The sequence below is a fragment of the Mauremys reevesii genome, unplaced genomic scaffold (genome assembly GCF_016161935.1).
Source record: "Mauremys reevesii isolate NIE-2019 unplaced genomic scaffold, ASM1616193v1 Contig14, whole genome shotgun sequence".
Classification (NCBI taxonomy): domain Eukaryota; kingdom Metazoa; phylum Chordata; order Testudines; family Geoemydidae; genus Mauremys; species Mauremys reevesii.
Window position 1 is genome coordinate 902771 of NW_024100760.1, and position 9761 is coordinate 912531.

A 9761-nucleotide genomic window follows, 5' to 3' on the forward strand; every position below is an offset into this window, starting at 1 on the left:
TTGATAAAATGTTCATTTTAAAAGTTCTGAACATTTCAATTCTCTGACCCGTGTAATGCTAAGATCAGACTAGATGGTCACAATGGCCCTGTCCTGACTAGCAGAGGAGGAAATGTCTGAATATTAAAGTTATATGTTATGTTTTTAAATCCTGAAATAAGGCTGTGATTTTAGGTACCACGGGACTCTCTTATTATTATCCCTGAGAAGCTCACTAGGGTGGTGAAGAACTTTATAAAATTCAGCTGAACCAATCACCCAGGATCCTGCATTCCCATATACAGGAGTGGGTCTCCTTCCTGCAGTGCAGGAGCCCACCATACTGCAAGTGCTAGAAGGGCTAAACAGCCTCCTCGGGCACGCCTGGGGTGATGCACATCCCTAGGCACTACAGTTTCTGATAAGAGCCCTCAAGCACTCTAGTGACTGAGAACTTCCTAAGGATATATCTACACTGCAGTTATACACTCCTGGCTGGTCCGGGCTCAGGTTCAGAGGCGGTTTAATTGCAGTATAGATGTTCAGGCTCAAACTGCATTTTCTCAGGCACTAAAGCTTTAGAAAGGCAAGTGAATATTAGTATCCCTATTGTACAGCTAGGGAATCCAAGGCAAAGAAAAATAAAGTGACCTGCCCAAAGTCACAAAGGGAGTCAATAGGCAAGTCAAGACTAGAACCCAGGTCTTCTAACACTCAATAGACAACTGCAGCGGCACAGCAGCCAGAGCTGTAAACAGGGGAGTTTCACTGGGAGTGCTGTTGGAGGACCAGGATTTTGTATTTTGTATTTTGTGTAGTTTGTATGTGTGGAGGCTGGTAGGGGCAGGGTGCTGGAAGAGAAGCTGAGCCCTGCTTAGGGGGCGGGGCTTATCTGCCTAGGAGTCCTATAAAGGTAGCCAGCCAGTCAGGCAGCGGCATAGACAGAAGAATAGACAGGCCTGTAACTAGAGCTGATCCGGAGAACAGAAGGGTGAGCTGTCTGCCGGGTGCTAAGATACGGGATATGGACCTGAGGCTGAAAAGGATCTTAATGGGAGCGGGAAAGAATCCGTTGATTATCTTTCATGTGGGAACGAATGATACGGCTAGGTTCTCGCTGGAACGTATCAAGGGAGACCATGCCAGGCTGGGGAAGATGCTTAAGGAAATCGAGGCTCAGGTGATCTTCAGTGGGATTCTGCCTGTTCCTAGAGATGGGCAACAAAGGTGTGACAAGATTATGGCGATCAACAGATGGCTCAGGCAGTGGTGCTATAAGGAGGGCTTTGGGATGTACGGCCACTGGGAAGCATTCATGGACAGAGGACTGTTCTCTCGGGATGGACTTCACCTGAGTAAGGAGGGAAATAGACTTCTAGGATGGAGGCTCGCCCAACTGATTAAGAGAGCTTTAAACTAGGAATTTGGGGAAGATGGTTGGGAGATATCCAGGTAATCTCCACACCGGAATTTACAACTGAAAGGGAAGAAAACAAAGTAAGAGAGGATACAGCCATGAGGAGAAGAATGGACATAAGGAGGAAGGGTAGTGTAGATAACAGTCTAATAGGTGATACTGGTGGTAGAATGTCTGTGCCTAACCGGATAAAGTATGTCAGTGAAGCCAAACGGCAAAAATTAAGCTGTCTGTACACTAATGCGAGGAGCCTAGGAAACAAAATGGAGGAACTAGAGCTACTGGTGCAGGAAGTGAAACTGGATATTATAGGGATAACAGAAACATGGTGGAATAGTAGTCATGACTGGAGTACAGGTATTGAAGGCTATGTGCTGTTTAGGAAAGACAGAAATGAAGGCAAAGGTGGTGGAGTAGCATTGTATGTCAATGATGAGGTTAACTGTAAAGAAATAAGAAGGGATGGAATGGATAAGACAGAGTCTGTCTGGGCAAAAATCACATTGGGAAAGAAAGCTACTAGAGCCTCCCCTGAGATAGTGCTTGGGGTGTGCTACAGACCGCCGGGATCTGATTTGGAGATGGATAGAGACCTCTTTAATGTTTTTAATGAAGTAAACACTAATGAGAATTGTGTGATCATGGGAGACTTTAACTTCCCAGATATAGACTGGAGGACAAGTGCTAGTAGTAGTAATGGGGCTCAGATTTTTCTGGATGCGATAGCTGATGGATTTCTTCATCAAGTAGTTGAAGAGCCAACAAGAGGGGATGCCATTTTAGATTTGGGTTTGGTGAATAGTGAGGACCTCATAGAAGAAATGGTTGTAGGGGACAACCTTGGTTCGAGTGATCATGAGTTAATTCAGTTCAAACTAGATGGAAGGATAAACAAAAATACATCTGGGACTAGGGTTTTTTATTTCAAAAGGGCTAACTTTAAAGAATTAAGGAAATTAGTTAGGCAAGTGGATTGGACTGAAGAACTTGTGGATCAGAATGGAGAGGGGTAACTAGTGGTGTTCCCCAAGGGTCAGTCCTGGGACCAATCCTATTCAATTTATTCATAAATGATCTGGAGCAAGGGGTAAACAGTGAGGTGGCAAAGTTTGCAGATGATACTAAACTACTCAAGATAGTTAAGACCAAAGCAGATTGTGAAGAACTTCAAAAAGATCTCACAAAACTAAGTGATTGGGCAACAAAATGGGAAATGAAATTTAATGTGGATAAATGTAAAGTAATGCACACTGGAAAAAATAACCCCAACTATACATACAACATGATGGGGGCTAATTTAGCTACAACGAGTCAGGAAAAAGATCTTGGAGTTATCGTGGATAGTTCTCTGAAGATGTCCATGCAGTGTGCAGAGGCAGTCAAAAAGGCAAACAGGATGTTAGGAATCATTAAAAAGGGGATAGAGAATAAGACTGAGAATATATTATTGCCCTTATATAAATCCATGGTACGCCCACATCTCGAATACTGTGTACAGATGTGGTCTCCTCACCTCAAAAAAGATATTCTAGCACTAGAAAAGGTTCAGAAAAGAGCAACTAAAATGATTATGGGTTTAGAGAGGGTCCCATATGAGGAAAGATTAAAGAGGCTAGGACTCTTCAGTTTGGAAAAGAGGAGACTAAGGGGGGACATGATAGAGGTATATGAAATCATGAGTGATGTTGAGAAAGTGGATAAGGAAAAGTTATTTACTTATTCCCATAATACAAGAACTAGGGGTCACGAAATGAAATTAATAGGCAGCAGGTTTAAAACAAATAAAAGGAAGTTCTTCTTCACGCAGCGCACAGTCAACTTGTGGAACTCCTTACCTGAGGAGGTTGTGAAGCCTAGGACTATAACAATGTTTAAAAGGGAACTGGATAAATTCATGGTGGCTAAGTCCATAAATGGCTATTAGCCAGGATGGGTAAGAATGGTGTCCCTAGCCTCTGTTCGTCAGAGGATGGAGATGGAAGGCAGGAGAGAGATCACTTGATCATTGCCTGTTAGTTTCACTCCCTCAGGGGCACCTGGCATTGGCCACTGTCGGTAGACAGATACTGGGCTAGATGGACCTTTGGTCTGACCCGGTACGGCCTTTCTTATGTTCTTATGTTCTTATCTAAAGGCAGAGGAGGCCTGGAATTACTTCAAGTCAAAGTTGCAGAAACTATCAGAAGCCTGCATCCCAAGAAAGGGGAAAAAAATCATAGCCAGGAGTTTTAGACCAAGCTGGATGAGCAAGCATCTCAGAGAGGTGATTAAGAAAAAGCAGAAAGCCTACAGGGAGTGGAAGATGGGCGGGATTAGCAAGGAAAGCTACCTTATTGAGGTCAGAACATGTAGGGATGAAGTGAGAAAGGCTAAAAACCATGTAGAGTTGGACCTTGCAAAGGGAATTAAAACCAATAGTAAAAGGTTCTATAGCCATATAAATAAGAAGAAAATAAAGAAAGAAGAAGTGGGACCGCTAAACACTGAGGATGGAGTGGAGGTTAAAGATAATCTAGGCATGGCCCAATATCTAAATAAATACTTTGCCTCGGTCTTTAATAAGGCTAATGAGGAGCTTAGGGATAATGGAAGGATGACAATTGGGAATGAGGATATGAAGGTAGATATTACCACATCCGAGGTAGAAGCCAGACTCGAACAGCTTAATGGGACTAAATCGGAGGGCCCAGATAATCTTCATCCAAGAATATTAAAGGAACTGGCACATGAAATTGCAAGACCATTAGCAAGAATTTTTAATGAATCAGTAAACTCAGGGGTTGTACCGTACGACTGGAGAATTGCTAACATAGTTCCTATTTTTAAGAAATGAAAAAAAAGTGATCCAAGTAACTATAGGCCTGTTAGTTTGACATCTGTAGTATGTAAGGTCTTGGAAAAAATTTTGAAGGAGAGGGTAGTTAAGGACATTGAGGTCAATGGTAATTGGGACAAAATACAACATGGTTTCACAAAAGGTAGATAGTGCCAAACCAACCTGATCTCCTTCTTTGAGAAAGTAACAGATTTTTTAGACAAAGTAAATGCAGTGGATCTAATTTACCTCGATTTCAGTAAGGCATTTGACACAGTTCCACATGGGGAATTATTTGTTAAATTGGAAAAGATGGGGATAAATATGAAAATTGAAAGGTGGATAAGGAACTGGTTAAAGGGGAGACTACAACGGGTCATACTGAAAGGTGTACTGTCAGGCTGGAAGGAGGTTACTAGTGGAGTTCCTCAGGGATCAGTTTTGGGACCAATTTTATTTAACGTTTTTATTACTGACCTTGGCACAAAAAGCGGGAATGTGCTAATAAAGTTTGCGGATGACACAAAGCTGGGAGGTATTGCTAACACAGAGAAGGAGCGGGATATCATACAGGAAGATCTGGATGTCCTTGTAAACTGGAGTAATAGTAATAGAATGAAATTTAATAGTGAAAAGTGCAAGGTCATGCATTTAGGGATTAATAACAAGAATTTTAGTTATAAATTGGGGACGCATCAGTTGGAAGTAACAGAGGAGGAGAAGGACCTCGGAGTATTGGTTGATCACAGGATGACTATGAGCCGCCAATGTGATATGGCCGTAAAAAAAGCTAATGCGGTTTTAGGATGCATCAGGCGAGGTATTTCCAGCAAAGATAAGGAGGTGTTAGTACCATTATATAAGGCACTGGTGAGACCTCATCTGGAATACTGTGTGCAGTTCTGGTCTCCCATGTTTAAGAAGGATGAATTCAAACTGGAACAGGTTCAGAGACGGGCTACTAGGATGATCCGAGGAATGGAAAACCTGTCTTATGAAAGGAGATTGAAAGAGCTTGGCTTGTTTAGCCTAACCAAAAGAAGGTTGAGGGGGGATAAGATTGCTCTTTATAAATATATCAGAGGGATTAATATTAGGGAGGGAGAGGAATTATTTAAGCTTAGTACCAATGTGGCCACAAGAACAACTGGATATAAACTGGACACTAGGAAGTTTAGACTTGAAATTAGAGGAAGATTTCTAACCATTAGAGGAGTGAAGTTCTGGCACAGCCTTCCAAGGGGAGTACTGGGGGCAAAATACATATCTGGCTTTAAGACTAAGCTTGATAAATTTATGGAGGGGATGGTATGATGGGATAGCTTAATTTTGGCAATTAATTTGGCAATTGATCTTTGATTATCAGCAGGTAAGTATGCCCAGTGGTCTGTGATGGGATGTTAGATGGGTTGGGATCTGAGTTATTACAGAGGATTCTTTCCTGGGTGCTGGCTGGTGAGTCTTGCCCACATGCTCAGGGTCTAACTGATCACCATATTTGGGGTCAGGAAGGAATTTTCCTCCAGGGCAGATTAGCAGAGGCCCTGGGTTTTTTTGCCTTCCTCTGCAGCATGGGGCACAGGTCACTTGCTGGAGGATTCTTTGCAGCTTGATGTCTTCAAACCACAATTTGAGGAATTCAGTAACTCAGATATAGGTTAGAGGGTTGTTATAGAAGTGGATGGGTGAGCTTCTGTGGCCTGAATTGTGCAGGAGAACAGACTAGATGATCATAATGGTCCCTTCTGACCTTAAAGTCTATGAGTCTATGAGTCTATAATATTGTTCCCTAACTAATAAAATACATCCATTAGAAACAGGGCTTAGAACCTTCAGACCCTAACCTCTGAAATAATTTCCCATTGGTCAACAGATAATTCGCCACAACTCCCATATGCACCAGTGCATGATAGGTACAGCGGAATCTTACATTTTCATTGGGCAGCATGGTTCTTGGCTAATGGTAAATACATTTATTTGCCTCTGAATCGTTAGGAGTTTCATAATATGATGGGGGATTGGGAGCATCCCATGAATAATATTGTTCAGTGAAAATGCTGTGTTGGAATTGCATATGGCAGTACAGTTGAGCCATTTCTCTGCACATTTGGGTGAACAAAGAGGTGAGCTGGGTTGCAGTGAGAAATAAATATGTAGAACTATTACAATTAATGAACATTTAGATTTTTTTAAGCCTATGATTTTCTCTTCCTCCGGGCAATGATTAATTACTTCATTAAAATATGTTCAATACAGAACTTTGATTGCCTCTTATCAAAAAAGGTGTTTGTAGACAAGTTAGTATCTGAATAGCTGTCATCCACTGGAATAGGAAATCCATTGCTGGTGTCATAAACATACAGCTAAGGGTAGCATAAAATCCCTCTTTACCCTGTAAAGGGTTAATTCCTCTTTTACTTGTAAAAGGTTAAGAAGCCCAGATAACCTGGTTGGCACCTGTCCAAAAGGACCAATAAGGGGAGAAGATACTTTCAAATCTGTTGGGGAAGGTTTCTGTTTGTGTCTTTGTTTTGTTCACTTTGAGTCAGCAAGGAACCAGGGCAGGAAAAAATACATCTCCTTAAGCATATCTGGACTAAGCATCTAATATTGCAGAGATAGTAAGTAATAGCAAAGAAATGCATTACATTATCTTTTGGTTTAGTTTGTGAATTTCCCCTGTGCTAAGAGAGAGGTTTATCCCTGTTATTGTAACTTTAAAGTTTTGCCTAAAGGGGAAATCCTCTGTGTTTTTGTTATTCTGTAAAGTACTTACCATCCTGATTTTACTGAGGTGAATCTTTTACCTTTTCTTTAATTAAAATTCTTCTTTTAAGAACCTGATTGATTTTTCATTGTTCTTTAGATCCAAGGGTTTGGATCTGTGTTCACCTGTACCAATTGGTGAGGATATTATTCTCAAGCCTTCCCCAGGAAAGGGGGTGTAGGGCTTGGGGGAATATTTTTGGGGAATAGGACTCCAAGTGGTCCTTTCCCTGATTCTTTGTCTAAATCACTTAGTGGTGGCAGCATACTGTTCAAAGACAAGGTGGAACTTGTGCCTTGGGAAAGTTTTAACCTAAGCTGGTAAAAATAAGCTTAGGGGGACTTTCATGAGGGTCCCCACATCTGTACCCCAGAGTTCAGAGTGGGGAAGGAACCCTGACAGCTGGGCAGACATTCAAAATACCAATTCATCAACAAACTTCTCAAAAGGCAACATGCAGGGGCACGTATTATGATGTTCTCCCAGGCTCTTGAAAGGCAAACACAGTTTATTTCAATGTTATTTCATTTTTTTTAAAAAGGACGATACATTGGCCAGCAATGTTGTAATCCTTATTCCTATTGAATGGCCTTTCTATTTGTTACTGTAAACCCATCCAATTTATAGTTTTTTTGCAGAAGTTCAGATTTCTGCCCAGGTGCTGAACAAAGCAAAAAATCACTTAAGAAAATGTAGTAGTGTTACATGGGTTGGCTCCTTAACTTGGATCAATGGGGCTATGTCAGTTTACACCAACTGAGGATCTGGTCTCAAATTGTAAAGGAATTGGAACATGTCCCTGTCTCCTCCTTCAAAACCATTTCTACAGAAGGATAGAGAAGTTGGATGCCTTTTTAAATGTCTTGGTGAACTGAAATCACAATTAAATTAATAAGCCTTTTTCCAGTAAGTGTATGAGACTCTGTCAAAAAAAAAACCTTTGCTTGAAAAAAATTCACTATAACCATCCTGCTTAAACCTCCCCAGTTGAGAGGGAATGTCTGTGATCATTTTTCAAATACGATTTCTTACATGCATTGCAGGATTCGAAGCTGTACCTGGTTTGTGGCTTTGAGGAATTTTTGTACCTTTACAAATATATTTTATTACCAATGAAGTCTGTGCTTTCAGTTTACACATTTCTGTAGTTATTTACTAACCAAATACAATAGTAAAAACAAAAGCCATTTTCCTTCAAAAAAAGCAGGCAGCTAAGCTCACATGTGAGCTAAGTCTGTTACACCAGAATGCGCAAAAAGTTAGGTTCCTAAATCTCTATTTGAGGCACCGAAATCCTGGTTTCAGCACCGCTGCAATGTACTGAACCCCTTTCCCTCCCCACACCAAACTCTTCAGGTATCTAAACTCACTTGCCACCTAAGTTTCTGCAGAAAAAGTTCTTCCCTCTGCCTCTATGTTCCTGCCTCTGGCCATGTTCACTGTGGCCTCCCCCTAGGTGTCAAGAAGTCGATCCTATGCCCAAGAGCAATTCACAAACCAGTGGAAGATAGTTGCCGACAGCCTAAGTTGTGCGTAGGGCCTGATTGGGTGGGTGTCCTCACAGGCTACCTAATGGATCAAGTTCCTCCGGTGAGCTCACATAAAAGAGCCAAAGGGGTAAAGTGGGACAACCCTCATAACTTTAAGCCCAATGGTTAGGAAACCCACCTGTGTTATAGGAACCCCCTGGTTGAGATCCCACATTCATCTACAGGGGAGAAGGGACTTGAGCTGGGATCTGCCACCTCCCAAGTAAGTGCTGTAACCACTGATGTATGGGATAATCTGGTGTGAGGCTCCTTCAGGTTTTCCTGTTGAATCTTTTCTACTAATGGTCAGTAATTATTGAGTAAGTGGAGTAGGGAGATGGGATCCTGTGAAGGATTTAAAGGAACAGGAATTCTGAGGGGGTGGATTGCTAGTGGTTTCTGCTCTCCTGTGTTGTTCCTACGACTGAGGAATAGGTAATATAAGAATTTCTCAGCACACTCTGCAGGGATAGTTGCAATAAGGAACATCACCTCTGTATTATAAAATGAGGTTTTTCCCTCTTTCCTACCCAGATATACACCGATCACTGTAAATGGTGCATCCTTTTTGTTAACTTTAGCATTTTCTGTGCTTGAAAAAAGCTCTTCCTGGGGTCTCCGCATGTTGTGACCTCGCACATGGGGTTGCTGCGCTGCTCACTCAGGCTTGGCCCCGCTGACCCTCCATCATGAGCGATGGCTGCACCAAACCAGACTGGCACTGCTAGCCCGCAGACCACTTCACACAGTCTGGAGTCAGGATCCAGCCTCAGCCCCACGGGACAGGAACCAGCAGTAATGTGTAGTGGGTTCACTATCCAAACCCCACCACCTCCGGGGCCTTCCCTCAGTGGTTTTGCACCCTTGGCAATCTTTCTTTGGAATGGGGAACGGCTCAATTTCATATTTAGTTCCAGGCCCCAAAAAATCTCTGTGCAGCCCTGCCCCCTCCTTACGCCATCTACTACCTCCTGCTGCTCCTTGAGCCCCTAGGAATCAAGAACCTTCCTCTCATTTCTCTGCTGCCCTCTGGCTCCGTGTATGGGTCCCCAGGCAGTGGGGACACCCTGCCCCATTTCCTTCTGCCTCCCCTAAGGTTCTCTCCAGCATCAAGCGGTGCATCAGTTCTCCACTGTGAACCTGGGCATGCTATTCACTGTCCCTGTTTAGGAATTGTGTGGCTCACTCCTTATTATGAGCCCTGTGGGGCTCTTTGAGAACATCCCAAATTCGCAACCCTTGTGAGCCTTGGTA